Genomic DNA, 13209 nt, shown 5'->3' on the forward strand with positions numbered 1-13209 from the left:
TCCTGCTAAACCATGGTTTTGTCCCTCGGAATTTTCGGTTGCCCCTTTTATTTCCTCTCAGTTGGAAATACTCTGTACGTATCCCAAGATTTCGGTCCCTATGCCTGGTTTACTGCTTGCCTTGTCACCTTCCATATCAATACCGGGAGATGCTTCCAACCAACCTATACCCTTACTAACCATTACCTGGGAGCCTTCTAGAGGAAAAATTCCTCGCAAATTCCAACATGCAGTGGTCAGCCAAGACTTTTTCTGTTACAAAGTTCCTCCTGGTGTATTCGATCAACTATCAGGGCCGCTGATCCTAGAGTCCGGTTCATTTATTAAAGACTTGGCTTCCTGTAGGGGTTCTCCTGCCGTTTCTGCTCTGGAACCCTCTGGTTCTTCACAGCCCTGGATTTCCAAGTCATTTTGCGAGGCGAGCCATGTACCAAAGATGTTTCTTCCATCAATCTCATATCCTAGAACTGTACTCACCAAAGAACTGCTCGTTTACGGATGCCCTTTCCACCTAAAGAATTTTAGGAACAACTCAATGTCCCCAAGACCCATGGATGGTCCTGTCTGGCCGCAGTTCTCACCGGGGGGTGGGGGTACACTAAGGACTAACCACGAGTCTCTGGACCACGACTCTAACCCCAATCCTAGACGGTTCAGCAACAATTCCCGGTCCCCCAACTCTAGGTGTGCTCATGTTCGCCCGGAGGTCTCGCGTGAAGGGGGGGTACTGTAAGGAATCCGCTCCGCAGTTTACTGGTTGCCTTACCTTGCAGAACTGTGCAGTCCTGGAGCACCTCTCCTGATGTTTGCTGCAGCCTGGATTCACTCACCAAAGCTATACACACTCCCTCTGGTATCTACTGCAGCTGTGCAGCCTATCACTGCAACCTAGACTTGCATTCATTCATTGGAGCAGTACCTTCACACACCCCTCCGGGGATTGGCCCGCTGGCCTTTAAGTATTGTCTTCCCATAATGCTCCCTGCCGAGCATAGTCCTTCCTGGATGTCACTATCTGTTCTGCCACAAGCTCTCGCTTGTTCCTGTCTCTCATGCTGAAGCGGAGTATTCTCCTTGTTGTCTGCAGCTCCAGGTTTCCTAAGGCCGGCTGCTATATTCACGCAGCGGTCTGCTCCAGTCTCCTGTGTTGTAGCTGAGTACTCTTCTTGTTTACTTCAGCTCCTTGTTTCCTGTGACCGGCTGCTATATTCACGCAGCGGTCCACTCCTGTTCTCCTGTGCTGAAGCAGAGGTTTTCGTCCCTGCGTCCCTCAGCCTCCTGGATTCCTGCACTGAAGCGGATGTTTCGTCCCTGCGTTCTTCAGTCTCCTGGATTCCTGCACTGAAGCGGAGGTTTCCCTGTGTATCTTCAGCTTCCTGGTTCCTGGGGCCTACTCTTTCCCTAATCTAGAGAGGCCGTGTCCTGGTTCCTGCGCTGAGACAGAGGATTCCCTAGCCCGCTCAGGACTCTTGCGCTGTAGCACTGGTGCACCCGTGCAGCAAAGCGGTGTGCTACTCTGGTCTGCCTACCATCTCCTGTGACCAGTACCATGGGCCATGGTCGTCGCTCGCGCAGAGGCCAACCCCGCGCTCCTAAGCTGAAGCGGGGCTCTCCTGACTACCTGTTGCCGAACTCTTGCCTGAACAATGTTTATCCTGATGTCTCCTGTCCTGACCCTGGCTTCTACAACGACGACGCTGTCTTCTCCAATCCTGATCCTGCGACATATGACTACGAACTGCGCAATCCGGATCAGCCTGCGCGGTCTCAGGTCGGTGCTTTTACAACCCCACCTCAGCCTCGCGGTCCGGTCCTGGTTTGTGGCGAGCAGAACCCTGACAGTCGCTCTGCGCATGCGCGATGACGCGCGTAGCGTCATGACGTTATCAGGTTCCGTTTTTGGTGCGAAACGGCCCACAGGTAAGAGGGTATTTAATGGATGTTATTACATTGTGTTTTATCCTTGAAAAAGAACGCTGTGACGTTCGAAACGCATTGGATGTGTCTCTTGTCACATTAAAGTGCCCTTTTAATTATTTTTTCGTTTTGGGTCCTTCCTGCTCCGTTTTTGCTGGTGCGCTTTTTGGTCTCCCTTTTCCTGTTATTGCATAATTGTAGCTGCACAGCTTGCCTACTTACCACGAGGATGTGAGTATTGCTTATTTTCAGGGGAACCTGCCGATGAGACTGAGGGTGAGTGGGCTTGTACCATCTACCACCTGTCTTCAGGAGGATAGTACCCATACTATTGCACATTAAGTACTATATTATTCTTATTAGTACCCTGGTTTAGTGGTTTGGCTTATTTTATTCATTGCACCTGCATTTGAGCGCCCCAGCCACTTTCCACATTAGTGAGTTTCAGTCTGAATAATTGCACATTACTCCTTGTAATTTCATACTAGTTGCTAAAGCAGCTGAGAGTCCAATGGCCCCACCAAGGCCCTTCAAGGGTTGCCAGTCGAAGAGCCCTGCAATAAATAATCACATTCTGCAGCTTCAAAGCATCACGACTTGTCCATAATTTCTTTCTCTCAGAAACAAGTTTTCACCCTTATTGTGACTTTGATATATTGCTAATTCTCTAACATATACCCATTTCCATTGGTCTTTCAGGTTATATACTGTATGTTAAGAACGTTAATAATAATAACCTTTATCAGTGATGTCGATCTTCCAATAGCTTTGTTGTTATTTTTTTGGTTTATTGTTCTCCACTAGGTCTTTTCCCCTTTGGGGATGTGGCCTCTAGAAATGAATAGAGTATTTCAGGCGAGGTCTCACTAATTATTTGTAAAGCATCATGACACTAGTATAAGAAATATGGCTAAATGTGCTTGTTTTTTATAGTTGCTAATGATCTACTACATATAATATTTTACAAAAGAGAGCGCTGCTTCTTAAACGATTGTATAGAATATTTATATTACTCTACTTAAATACGGTATCAGATTTTATGCAAAATAACTTAATCAGATGCAATTAGGATTTATTAAAAGTACAGGAACAAATACAGCTGGCAAACTATGATCCGTGAACAATGTTGGGTCATAGTGAATAGGGCAAACATTTTTGCTTGTGCAAAATATGAGCTGCAGGAGCAAAACTGAGTGAATCTAATTTTTAATCTGTTATTGAAAAGTGTTCTTTCTTTTTCTGTGTGGATTATATATAGCATACAACTGCATTTAAGGGTTTTCTTAAATTCCTTTTCAGCATACCAGTTGTAATCAACACAATGGTAGACTTGATTGCGTAATTGCATTGTGGTTCTTTTTGTTGTTATTTTAGAAATCGCCACTTCAACAAAAAGTTTCCTTGATTACAGCAAATTTATATTCTTCTTTACAAACTGTTATGATTAGAATAACTATATCAGAAAAATATACTTTTGTATTTGATCTGATGATTTTAATTTTAGAAATGTAAATAAATATGCTATTTATATTAATATTATTCTCCAAATGTGCTGCCAAAAATAGGAACATTTATTTTTTGTTCCTCTAATCTGCTGCCTTTCATTCATAAAATAGTGATTGTGACGGTAGGGGGTAACCAGGCACTCAAATAAAGGTTAAGCCCGTTTTGCCTACCCCTGATCCGTCTATAAGGGTCCAAGAGAGTTGGCTCTTGGGCCCAGTAACATTGTATGATTCCAATGTACCATGCGTAATAAAAGTATTTGATGTGTTTTTCCCTTTCCGGGCATGCCAGCGAGCAGGGATTGCTAGGGTATGAGTTTCAAGGAGGGGGTTGCAGAGGAATTGTTGTCAGAATGTGCCTAGTAGGTTGGGGTCCGGAGTTGTCAGTTCCCCCATAAATGTACCCGGGAATCATGCCTGATTCTCGGATACATGTAGGCACATTTGTCCCGGCAATATCTCCCCTTGAAAATGCAAGCGCGACTCACCACTAGGGTACCCTGCTTCAGCATAGCCCAGAAAGGAGAAGGAGGCACAGGGATGAATAGGTATCCCTGTAGCTGAGGGAATCCCTAGGTTAAAGGGGGGTACCCAGCTAGTGCCTGGTAACCCAGAACCAGTGTAAGGTTTGTGGGTGCCCCAACCGTATATAAGGTTGAGGTAGGACTCTGAGAGTCCAGCATGAGTCTATAAGATTGTGTATGGGGAATAAGGCAGCTAAGAATAAAAGTACAAACATCTTTCTCATTCTGTCCACCATGCCCAGAGACTTATGAGTATATTAGAACAGATCATTCATTCAGATCAGTGTATTAAAAGATACTTTATAAAATGTTCTGTATGTAATGTGATTTTACATTCGGAGCCCATGTCCTGCCAGGCTGCCCAGGCTAACCCATAGGCGTCAGTAAGTCTGCTGGACATCGGAGTTCAAACTTGCGCATGTCTCCTGGCTATTTCATATTTCCCGCTGACCTGGCTTTTCTTACTTGTATGGCTCAGATTGGTTCCTGGGAATTTTCCCATGCAATGATTGGCTGCTGAGTTTCATGAATGAAACTCAGAATACTATAAAGAACGTGTGAACCAATCAGATTAGAGTTCTCCGGTAGTAAGAGTGCGGGCGGGCTTTTCAAAGTTGCTTTTGCACGATTAGCAGAGCAACTGGCTTCGATTTCAAGCCAGGAAAGCCTGCCTACCAGAGACTAAGGGCCTCATGCAGTAAGCGGCGCAAAGTCACTTTTCGCCCGTTTTGCGCCAAAAATGCATACCACGATTCAGTAACCCCCGAAAACTTGGCGAAAAGCAAAAAAACCGCAAAGTTTTCTCGCCTTTTTCCTGCCTGGGATTGATGTCGGGGGTCTCCGGAGCTGATACCCATTAATACAGCACCGGAGCCCCCCGGCATGCATCCGAGGCAGGAAAAATGCATTTAAAGCCCACTTCATTACCTTAGCGGCTAACCGCTAAGGCAATGAACGGGTTAACCAGCCGTGACAGGTTTATTGTAGGTAGCGGGGGTGGGTGAAGGGGCTATTTGGCCCTTGGTGGCTATTTAGGGCTTGCGGGGGGTTGCGGGTGGACTTAACCCCTGAATAACCATAGCGGTTAATACCGCTACAGTCATGAAGGGGTTAAGCCCTCCCGCTACCTACCCGCAAGCCCTAAACAACCACCGTTGGGGCTAATACCCACTTCGCCCACCCCCGCTACCCACAATAAAAAAAAACACACACACACAACAGTCCCACAATAAATAAATAAATAAATAAATAAATAAATATATATATATATATATATATATATATATATATAAAAAAATAGCGACAGAACATGAAATACAGACAGAGCTCAGTGCACATCCAGTGAAGCTTACATAGTGCCTAAATATATATGTATAGATATCTTTTGAATAAAATGGTCTTTTAGTTTAACATTTTATATTACCAATGAATTGGTACTACAGCCCTGCGAGGACAACCCGAGGGCCACCACCGGCCTATAGTATCATTGCTGTGCATCCCAAAAATGTAATAAATGTACTGGGTTATAGGGGTTGTTGGGGGCACAGGGGGTGTATGTTGTTTATTGCAATGTTTATTGGGGGCAATTATCACCAATAAACATGCTATTATGCCTTAACCCCTTCATTGCCTTAGCGGATATCCGCTATTGTAATGAAGCAGCAGTAATGTATTTTAATAATATTGTGCAGGAACAGGGGGTCTCCTGAGCTGAACCGCATTGATTTGTGGCTCAGGGATCCCATGCTTCCAGAGTTACAGGCCCCAGTTTGGGGCTTCGGGGCCAGTGTCGCCGCCATCTTTATAGTGGGCACGTAGCGTATTGGATGCTATAAAGATGGTGGCGACACTGGCACCCGATGAAACATACCGGGGCCTGTAACTCGGGAAGCAGGGGGTCCCTGATCCACAAATCAATGCGGTTCAGCTCAGGGGACCCCCTGCTCACACTACAATATTATTAAAAATACATTCATGCTGCTTCGTTACCATTGCAGATAGCCGCAAAGGTAAGGAATTATTCTTTATTGATATGTGTGTTTTACTGATAGTGTAGATGTGCAGAGGGTCTCTGGAGCTGAACCACTTTGGTTTTAGGTCCGGGGACCCCCTGCTTCCCGAGATACAGGCCCCTTTATGGGGTGCCGGTATCCCTCTGCTTTGTTTACATTCCACGGTCACCTGATCGGGACATTTAAATGCAGAGGGACACCGGCACCTCATAAAGGGGCCTGTATCTCGGGAAGCAGGGGGTACCCGGACCTGAAACCAATGCGTTTCAGCTGTGGAGACCCCCTGTACATGTACACTATGAATAAAATTGTATTTAAAAGATTTTTTATTTTGCTGATGTTTACGCCGAGAGAGCGGCAGATCTCTCTCTGCTGCAGACACATCTCGGCAGGGGACAGCTTCTCGACAGCTTCTCTCCAGGCAGACTGTCTTGCCTCTGGCTACTCGCATGTTTGATAATGTTGCTCTCGCTGTGATTCGCCAGGGATTCGGCCCTTCCTGCATACAGTGAGGGCAACACGCCAAAAACATGGCAAATTCAAACCCCTGGCGAATGCAATTTTCCGCCGCTTACTGCATGACCCCCTATGTCTCGATTTCTGTGGCCAAGTTCTCAATATCGAACATAGTGGACACGGCTGGAATTTGTAGCCGATTTGAGCTCCATGAGATATGGAGTAACTTGCGGTTAAGAAAGCCCAAGTTCTCGGGACTTCCTGTGACTTCAAGAGGAATGGCTGCCTGAGAGACTTGCTCCAGGGTCTCTCCAACGAATAACAAACATTTAAGCATCTAAATAAACAAATCCCCCCCCCCCAAACCTTACAGCCCTGAACCCCAAAGACTAGCTGGGCATAAGCGTGACCTTTCCCTGCGATTTGGAGAGGGGTTGCCGGCGCTCTGGGAGGCCTCCTGTGAGCACCGACCCCCGGTGGAAGTCCCCCCCTGCCTCACACGCAAAATCGGAGGAGCCATCTGGAGGAGTGGGGCGGGAGGTAGGAGAGGCGGTGGAGCTGAGCTCCGGGTGTCCCGCGGACTTCGGTCGGACTGTGGTGTTCGGGGAAACCCCCTCCGCGAGCTGTGCCTGTAGCGTGTCTGAGGCAGCCTCGCCGAGGCCTGTGCAGCGTCGCTCCGCTACGGTCCCCGCTTGTCCCCCCCCCCGAGACAGAATTACTTAAATAAAGCAAGTAACATACTCCAACAGGCGATCGCGGCAGGGGAGAGAACTGCGGGTCCCTCCACGTGGCTGCAGAGGAGAAAGCGACCATCTTAAAGGAGCACTCCTCTGAGGCACCATCTCCCCTTAAAGGGGTATAAGGCTGCCTGTCCCAATTGCCAAGAATTTGGCTCTGCTGCCTGAGCCTCAGAGTGCCATGACCCTCTATCCTCCCAGTAACATTGCACAGAACTAAATAAATAAATAAATAACTGAATAAATAACTACTCAGCTGCACCAGTCCCCACACCTTCCCCAAAGCAGCCGCAATGCTGCCAAAGAACAAGCGGACCCAAAACACGGTCACTAAGTTCTTTGCACCAGCGCACCGCCAGATGGAGCCGGCCGCTGAAATCCAAGATGGCGTCGCGGACCCCGACCACTCCGGGCCAAGTGTGGAGCAGATCCAATTTGAACTGCCTGAACACGGACTGCACAAAGATTTCTTTGAGGCCCTATTTAATCAAATCAGAAGGGGGTTCCAGGAAGATTTGGCTTCAGCCATAGAAGACCTCAGATCCGACATAGATGGCCTCACCGCACGCGCTGACACACTAGAAGCAAAGGTAAAGTAGGTCTGCCACACTCAATCGACAACAGAGGACGAGGTGAACAGGCTTGGTAACCTCGTGAACGAGCTAAGGGACGCCCTCGACGACCAGGAAAATAGACAGAGGAGACAAAACATCCGCATCAGAAATGTGCCAGAAACAATCCTGCCGGACGCCATACAAGCTTACCTGAACAAGATTTTCCTGAAGCTTGTCCCAGATCTGCAGGAGCATGAGCTACTGCTGGACCGCGCCCATCGTGCCCTGGGTCCCAAATCCACAGTTCCCAACCGCCGCAGAGACATCATAGTCAAAATGCATACTTATACCGCAAAGGAACGAATTATGGCGGCTAGCAGAGGTTTAGGCGACATCCAAATAGGAGAAGACACCCTGCAGATTTTTGCTGACCTGTCCACCTTCACAATTAACAAACGCAAAGACATGAAACCCTTAACTACTATACTGAGGGCTCAAGGCATCCGCTATAGATGGGGATTCCCCTTCAAACTGGTGGTCCCCAGAAATGGACACTTTCTAACCATTGTGGACCCAGAGGATATCCAGGACCTCCATAAGGCTCTCGGAATACCCTCTCCACAAACCCAACAAACTCCCCCCAGAGCGGCCAACAAACCTACCTCCTCTGAGACCCCCCGTGCTTCGGAACGGCTGGCGAGCCAGAAGCAACACTAGAGCCAACTATCCACATCTCCCGCTATGGGCCGGAAGCACCAGCTCCCCACCCGCCTACAGCCCAAACTGCCGCGACAGATCCGCCGAGGACCGACGAGGACTGGAGGGAGGAAGGCTGCCAGAGGAACCCCCCTCCAAGAAAGAGAGGCCAAGTCCACCCACCTGCCTGATGTTCCTGCTACCTCCAACCTCGGCAACTGGTGCCGCAGCACCGCATCACCAGCGGAGAAAAGCAGAGACAATAAGCGTCAGATCCCCCAGCACACTGGCGTCTGGAACTCAGCCAAGACCCCCCTCCACTAACCCTCATTCCCCCCCCCACCACAACCCTTTCCTCCCCTCTTTCCCCTACCCCCGCCACTTCCCCCACCTCCCTCCCCCCAACCCCTCCCCCCCTCTATCCACACCCCTCCCGAATCCCCCCCTCCCCTACCTGCCCCTCCTGACCCCCCCCTTTTCCTCCCACCACTTACCAGAGCCGGGGGAGCTGGAGTCGGAGGGTGACGACCCCAACTTGGGGCCTCCGACCCCGGCGATCGTGGTACAGCCCCCCAAGAGAAAACCCTGGCTGCTAAAGAGGACTATGCAGACTATATCTCTAACCAAAGGGGATTCAGCAACAATCAGGTTGGATACATCTTTTTCCCCCTGACCCCAATATGCCACCACACTACACCTACCCTCCCCCCGTCCCTCCGCCACCGCTTCTGTCCCCCAGCCCCCTTCCACCCCCCTCTCCGATCCCCTGTGCCCCCCCCACCCCCCCTCCCAGAGAGGCCCAGACCGGGGTCCCCATCGCCACGCCATCTCCCATACAATCCAAAAGAAGAACTATATACCCCTGAAATTGCGAGCAAACCATTAGCCCCCCCCACCCCTCCCCCACACACTACCCCCCCTCCCTCACCCCCCAGACCCCCCCACCTACCATCCACCGCCCTGCCAAAGGGAGGCAAAGCCCAGGACAAATATCTCATGACAGGACACACAAAGAACTTATCAACGTCATGTATGAAAATGCTTACATCTATGTTAAAATGTCGTGGTATAGATCCCTCCCCTTCCCCCTCCCCCCCCTTTTCCCCCTCTTTCCCCCCCCCTTCCCCTCCTTTCCCCCCTTTCCCCCCCCCCCTTCTCCCCCCTCCCACCCTCCCCCTCCCCAATCAAGGTTCCATAGAAGGCATTTTGAGGATGTATACAACAATTGTGGGATTAGAAAGACGCTGAAATGTTTAGAGTAATAACCTGATTAGGCTATGTCTACAAAACAACAATTGTAGAAATAAATGCTTTATATGTTTGCACGCAGCTTTCCCCTCATTTTACTAGGTCTCTATTAAACACGGTATGTTCAAAGACATGGAGGGTGCGGGACCATGTACCTGGTTCTCTCTCCCATTCCAGGCTTGGTGTCCTGGAAGGATCTCCAGGGGTGTTTGACCCCGCCACCTTTCTCACTGTCGTGAGGAAGGTTACTATTGTTGGGCCTGACAAAGGCCAGTATGTTATTTTCTTCCCCTATGTGTCCACTCTTCCCCCCACCTCCAAGCCAATGCCCAGAGATGCCCTATCCCTTCCCATCCACACCGACTAGGGACCTTCGTCCTATGCTTGAAGAACGAGCTCTTGTCATGGGAAATCCAAGAGCATCAAAGCCTGGAGCTCTGGGAATGCCCCCCATGGGACAATGTCTTCCATTAAATTAATTTCATTAAACGTCAAAGGACTCAATTCAGTAACAAAGAGGAAGCTAGTCCTTCAGGACCTAAAGAAATCAAAGGGAGACATTGTCCTCATTCAAGAGACTCACTTCAATTCCCCAACCCCACCCAACACATTCAAAAATGTATTCCCCCAGGCATATTTTGCATCCTCGCCAAGCAAAAAAAGAGGAGTATCCATCCTTATACGGAATGGTGTCCCTGTTGTTCAATCTAAGTCACTCTCAGACCCCGATGGTCGGTTCCTGATACTACAGGGCACCCTATCTGGCACCCCAATCACACTGGTAAACGTCTACACCCCCAATGACAACCAACTCCCTTTCCTAAGAACCCTCCTCCAATCTCTAGAACAGCAATCGTTCTCCTCTCTGATTATCGGAGGTGACTTTAACATGGCGGCCTCTCACGCACTAGACAAATCGAACCCCGCCCCCACCCTCCTCCCATCCTCTCCCACTCCATATACCATCCAATCCCAAAAGAAAGCTAAGAAATTTAGTGACATCATTGAGGAATACTCACCAGTGGATATATGGAAGGCTCAGCACCAGGGTCAGAGGGACTATACCTTCTTCTCCACCCCTCATCAGTCCTACTCGAGGATCGATTATTTTCTAGGTACTAGCAACATCCTCCAGGCGTCCTCCCAGTCAAACATAGGCCCAATCACCTGGTCCTACCATGCACCAATTGAACTAACACTATCCATACCCTTTGTGAAAAACACCCAATACAAATGGAAATTAAATGATTCCATCTTAAACTGCCCTGACACAGAAATGGTACTCCGTCAAAAGCTATTAATGTTCTTTCAAATTAACGCAGGATCAGTCTCAGCCAAGCCATGCTCTGGGAGGCCCATAAAGCCTCCATCAGAGGAGACCTGATTTCAATCGCATCACACAAAAAGAAAATTAAACATAAGCTCCAAAAAGAGATCTTAGACAAGATCACCAAGCTAGAACAGCAGCATAAAACTACGGCATCTAAAAAAACGCTTAAACAACTAAATCTAGCTAGATCAGCCCTCAAACAGACCCAACTCGAGCAAGTAGAGAAGGCACTAAGGTGGTCGAAGCAAAAATTCTTCGATAATCGCAATAAAGCTGACAGGCTTCTAGCCTCAAAACTCAGGGGCACGAGAGTCAAGTCTCAGATAGCCCGCATACAGACACAAAACGGACAGACCACATACATAGAAAAAGATATAGCACAGGAATTTGCAGACTTTTACTCGGACCTTTACAACCTTCACCCCCCAACCCAGGTCCCGGTTAGCTTTAATACTATCTCACAATACCTAGAGCAATGTAACTTTCCCACCCTATCCCAGGAAGAGGTGGAGAAGTTACAGTAAATAAAAAGGTCTCCCAAGAGGAACTATCTGAAGCCATTAAATCACTCAAATTAGCCAAAACCCCAGGCCCAGATGGTTTCTCAAACTCTTACTATAAAATGTTCATGCCAATCCTCTCCCCATACCTATTAGATATGTACAATTCCTTCCTCCAAGGGGAACCAATCCCCGCTACGAATAAAGCGGCAAATCTGGCTATAATCCACAAGGAGGGTAGAGACCCGCTCCTCTGCGGTAACTATAGGCCCATCTCCCTGTTAAATACCGATCTCAAAATCTACAGTAAGATCTTGGCAAACAGGCTAAATCCAATTCTCCCTAGACTCATACACATAGATCAAGTAGGTTTTGTGTCAGGAAGACAGGCCTCTGACAACACCCGCAAAATTGTGGACATAATAGACCACGTGCATCTCACCGGATCCAAGGCAATGATTCTGAGCCTCGACGCTGAAAAAGCATTCAACAGAATCAAATGGTCTTTTTTAGAACAAACAATGCTGAGGTTTGGCTTCAGTGGCCCTTTCCTAGAGGGAGTGAGAGCCCTCTATAAAAACCCAACAGCGTATGTCAAACTATCAGGCAGCTTCTCGGATCCAATAAAAATCAGGAACGGGACCAGGCAGGGCTGCCCGCTTTCCCCCTTGTTATTTGCCCTAACCATTGAACCTTTAGCGGCCAAAATTAGAGCCGAAAAAAGTATCAAGGGGATCCAAATTGCGGACCGAGAGTATAAAATTTCCCTATTCGCGGACGATGTGATTCTGACCCTCGATGACCCCCTTTCCTCCCTCCCTAGCCTTCAAAGGCATCTGAATCAATTTGGGCATGTCTCTGACTATAAGGTCAACATAGAAAAATCGGAAGCCCTAAATATCTGCCTCCCACCCCAGACGTGGAAACTTATCCAAGCCCACTACAAATACAAGTGGAGCTCCACCTATATAAAATATCTGGGGGTCAAAATCTCAAACTCATATAACTCCCTTTATCAACCCAATTACCCCCCCTTCCCCATTTGACCAGATTAAAAAAGACTTGGAAACATGGAAAAAACACCAAATTTCTTGGTTCGGAAGAATTGTGTCCGTAAAAATGAACGTCCTCCCATGGTTACTATATTACTTTCAAACCCTCCCCATCGTAGTGCCATGCCCAGCTCTAAAGAACATCCAATCACTAATACTCCAATTCATTTGGAACGATAAGAGACCTAGGGTCCCAAGGTCAGTGATGCTCTCCTCAAGAGCAAGAGGAGGCATGGGGGTCCCCGACTTAGTCAGATATTACCTCACAGCACAACTGAAGCAGGCTGTAGTTTGGAATTGCGACCCAGCCTCGGCCTGTTGGCTCACAATAGAGTCACATTATGCACAGCCTCACTCCATCCAAGTGGCACTCTGGTCAACAGGAGGGAGAGGGAGTGGGCCACAGAGGTTCGGCCTCGGAGCAATGAGATGCACATGGGACGCATGGCTCAAAAGCAAAGGGAAGTATGGTCTGCTAGCTTCTCCCTCCCAGCTCACCCCACTCTTTGGGAACCCAAACTTCCCGCCAGGGTGTTCCACAAGACAATTTGACCAATTCCAGGTTCACAATATTAGGATGGTTGCCGATCTACTGCAGAAGGGAGAGATCCTAACTTTTCAGGCATTAAAGAACAAATTCCAGACTCAAGACCTTCATCTATTTAAATATCTACAACT

The 13209-nt window shown here is 48.3% G+C and overlaps 1 protein-coding gene across 7 annotated transcripts in view; it reads left to right on the forward strand.

The window, feature by feature from the left end:
* SLC2A9 (solute carrier family 2 member 9) overlaps positions 1-13209 on the forward strand; it is a 311113-nt gene that overhangs the window by 72199 nt on the left and 225705 nt on the right. The window lies entirely within an intron of this gene.

The sequence above is a fragment of the Ascaphus truei genome, chromosome 1 (genome assembly GCF_040206685.1).
Source record: "Ascaphus truei isolate aAscTru1 chromosome 1, aAscTru1.hap1, whole genome shotgun sequence".
Classification (NCBI taxonomy): Eukaryota; Metazoa; Chordata; class Amphibia; order Anura; family Ascaphidae; genus Ascaphus; species Ascaphus truei.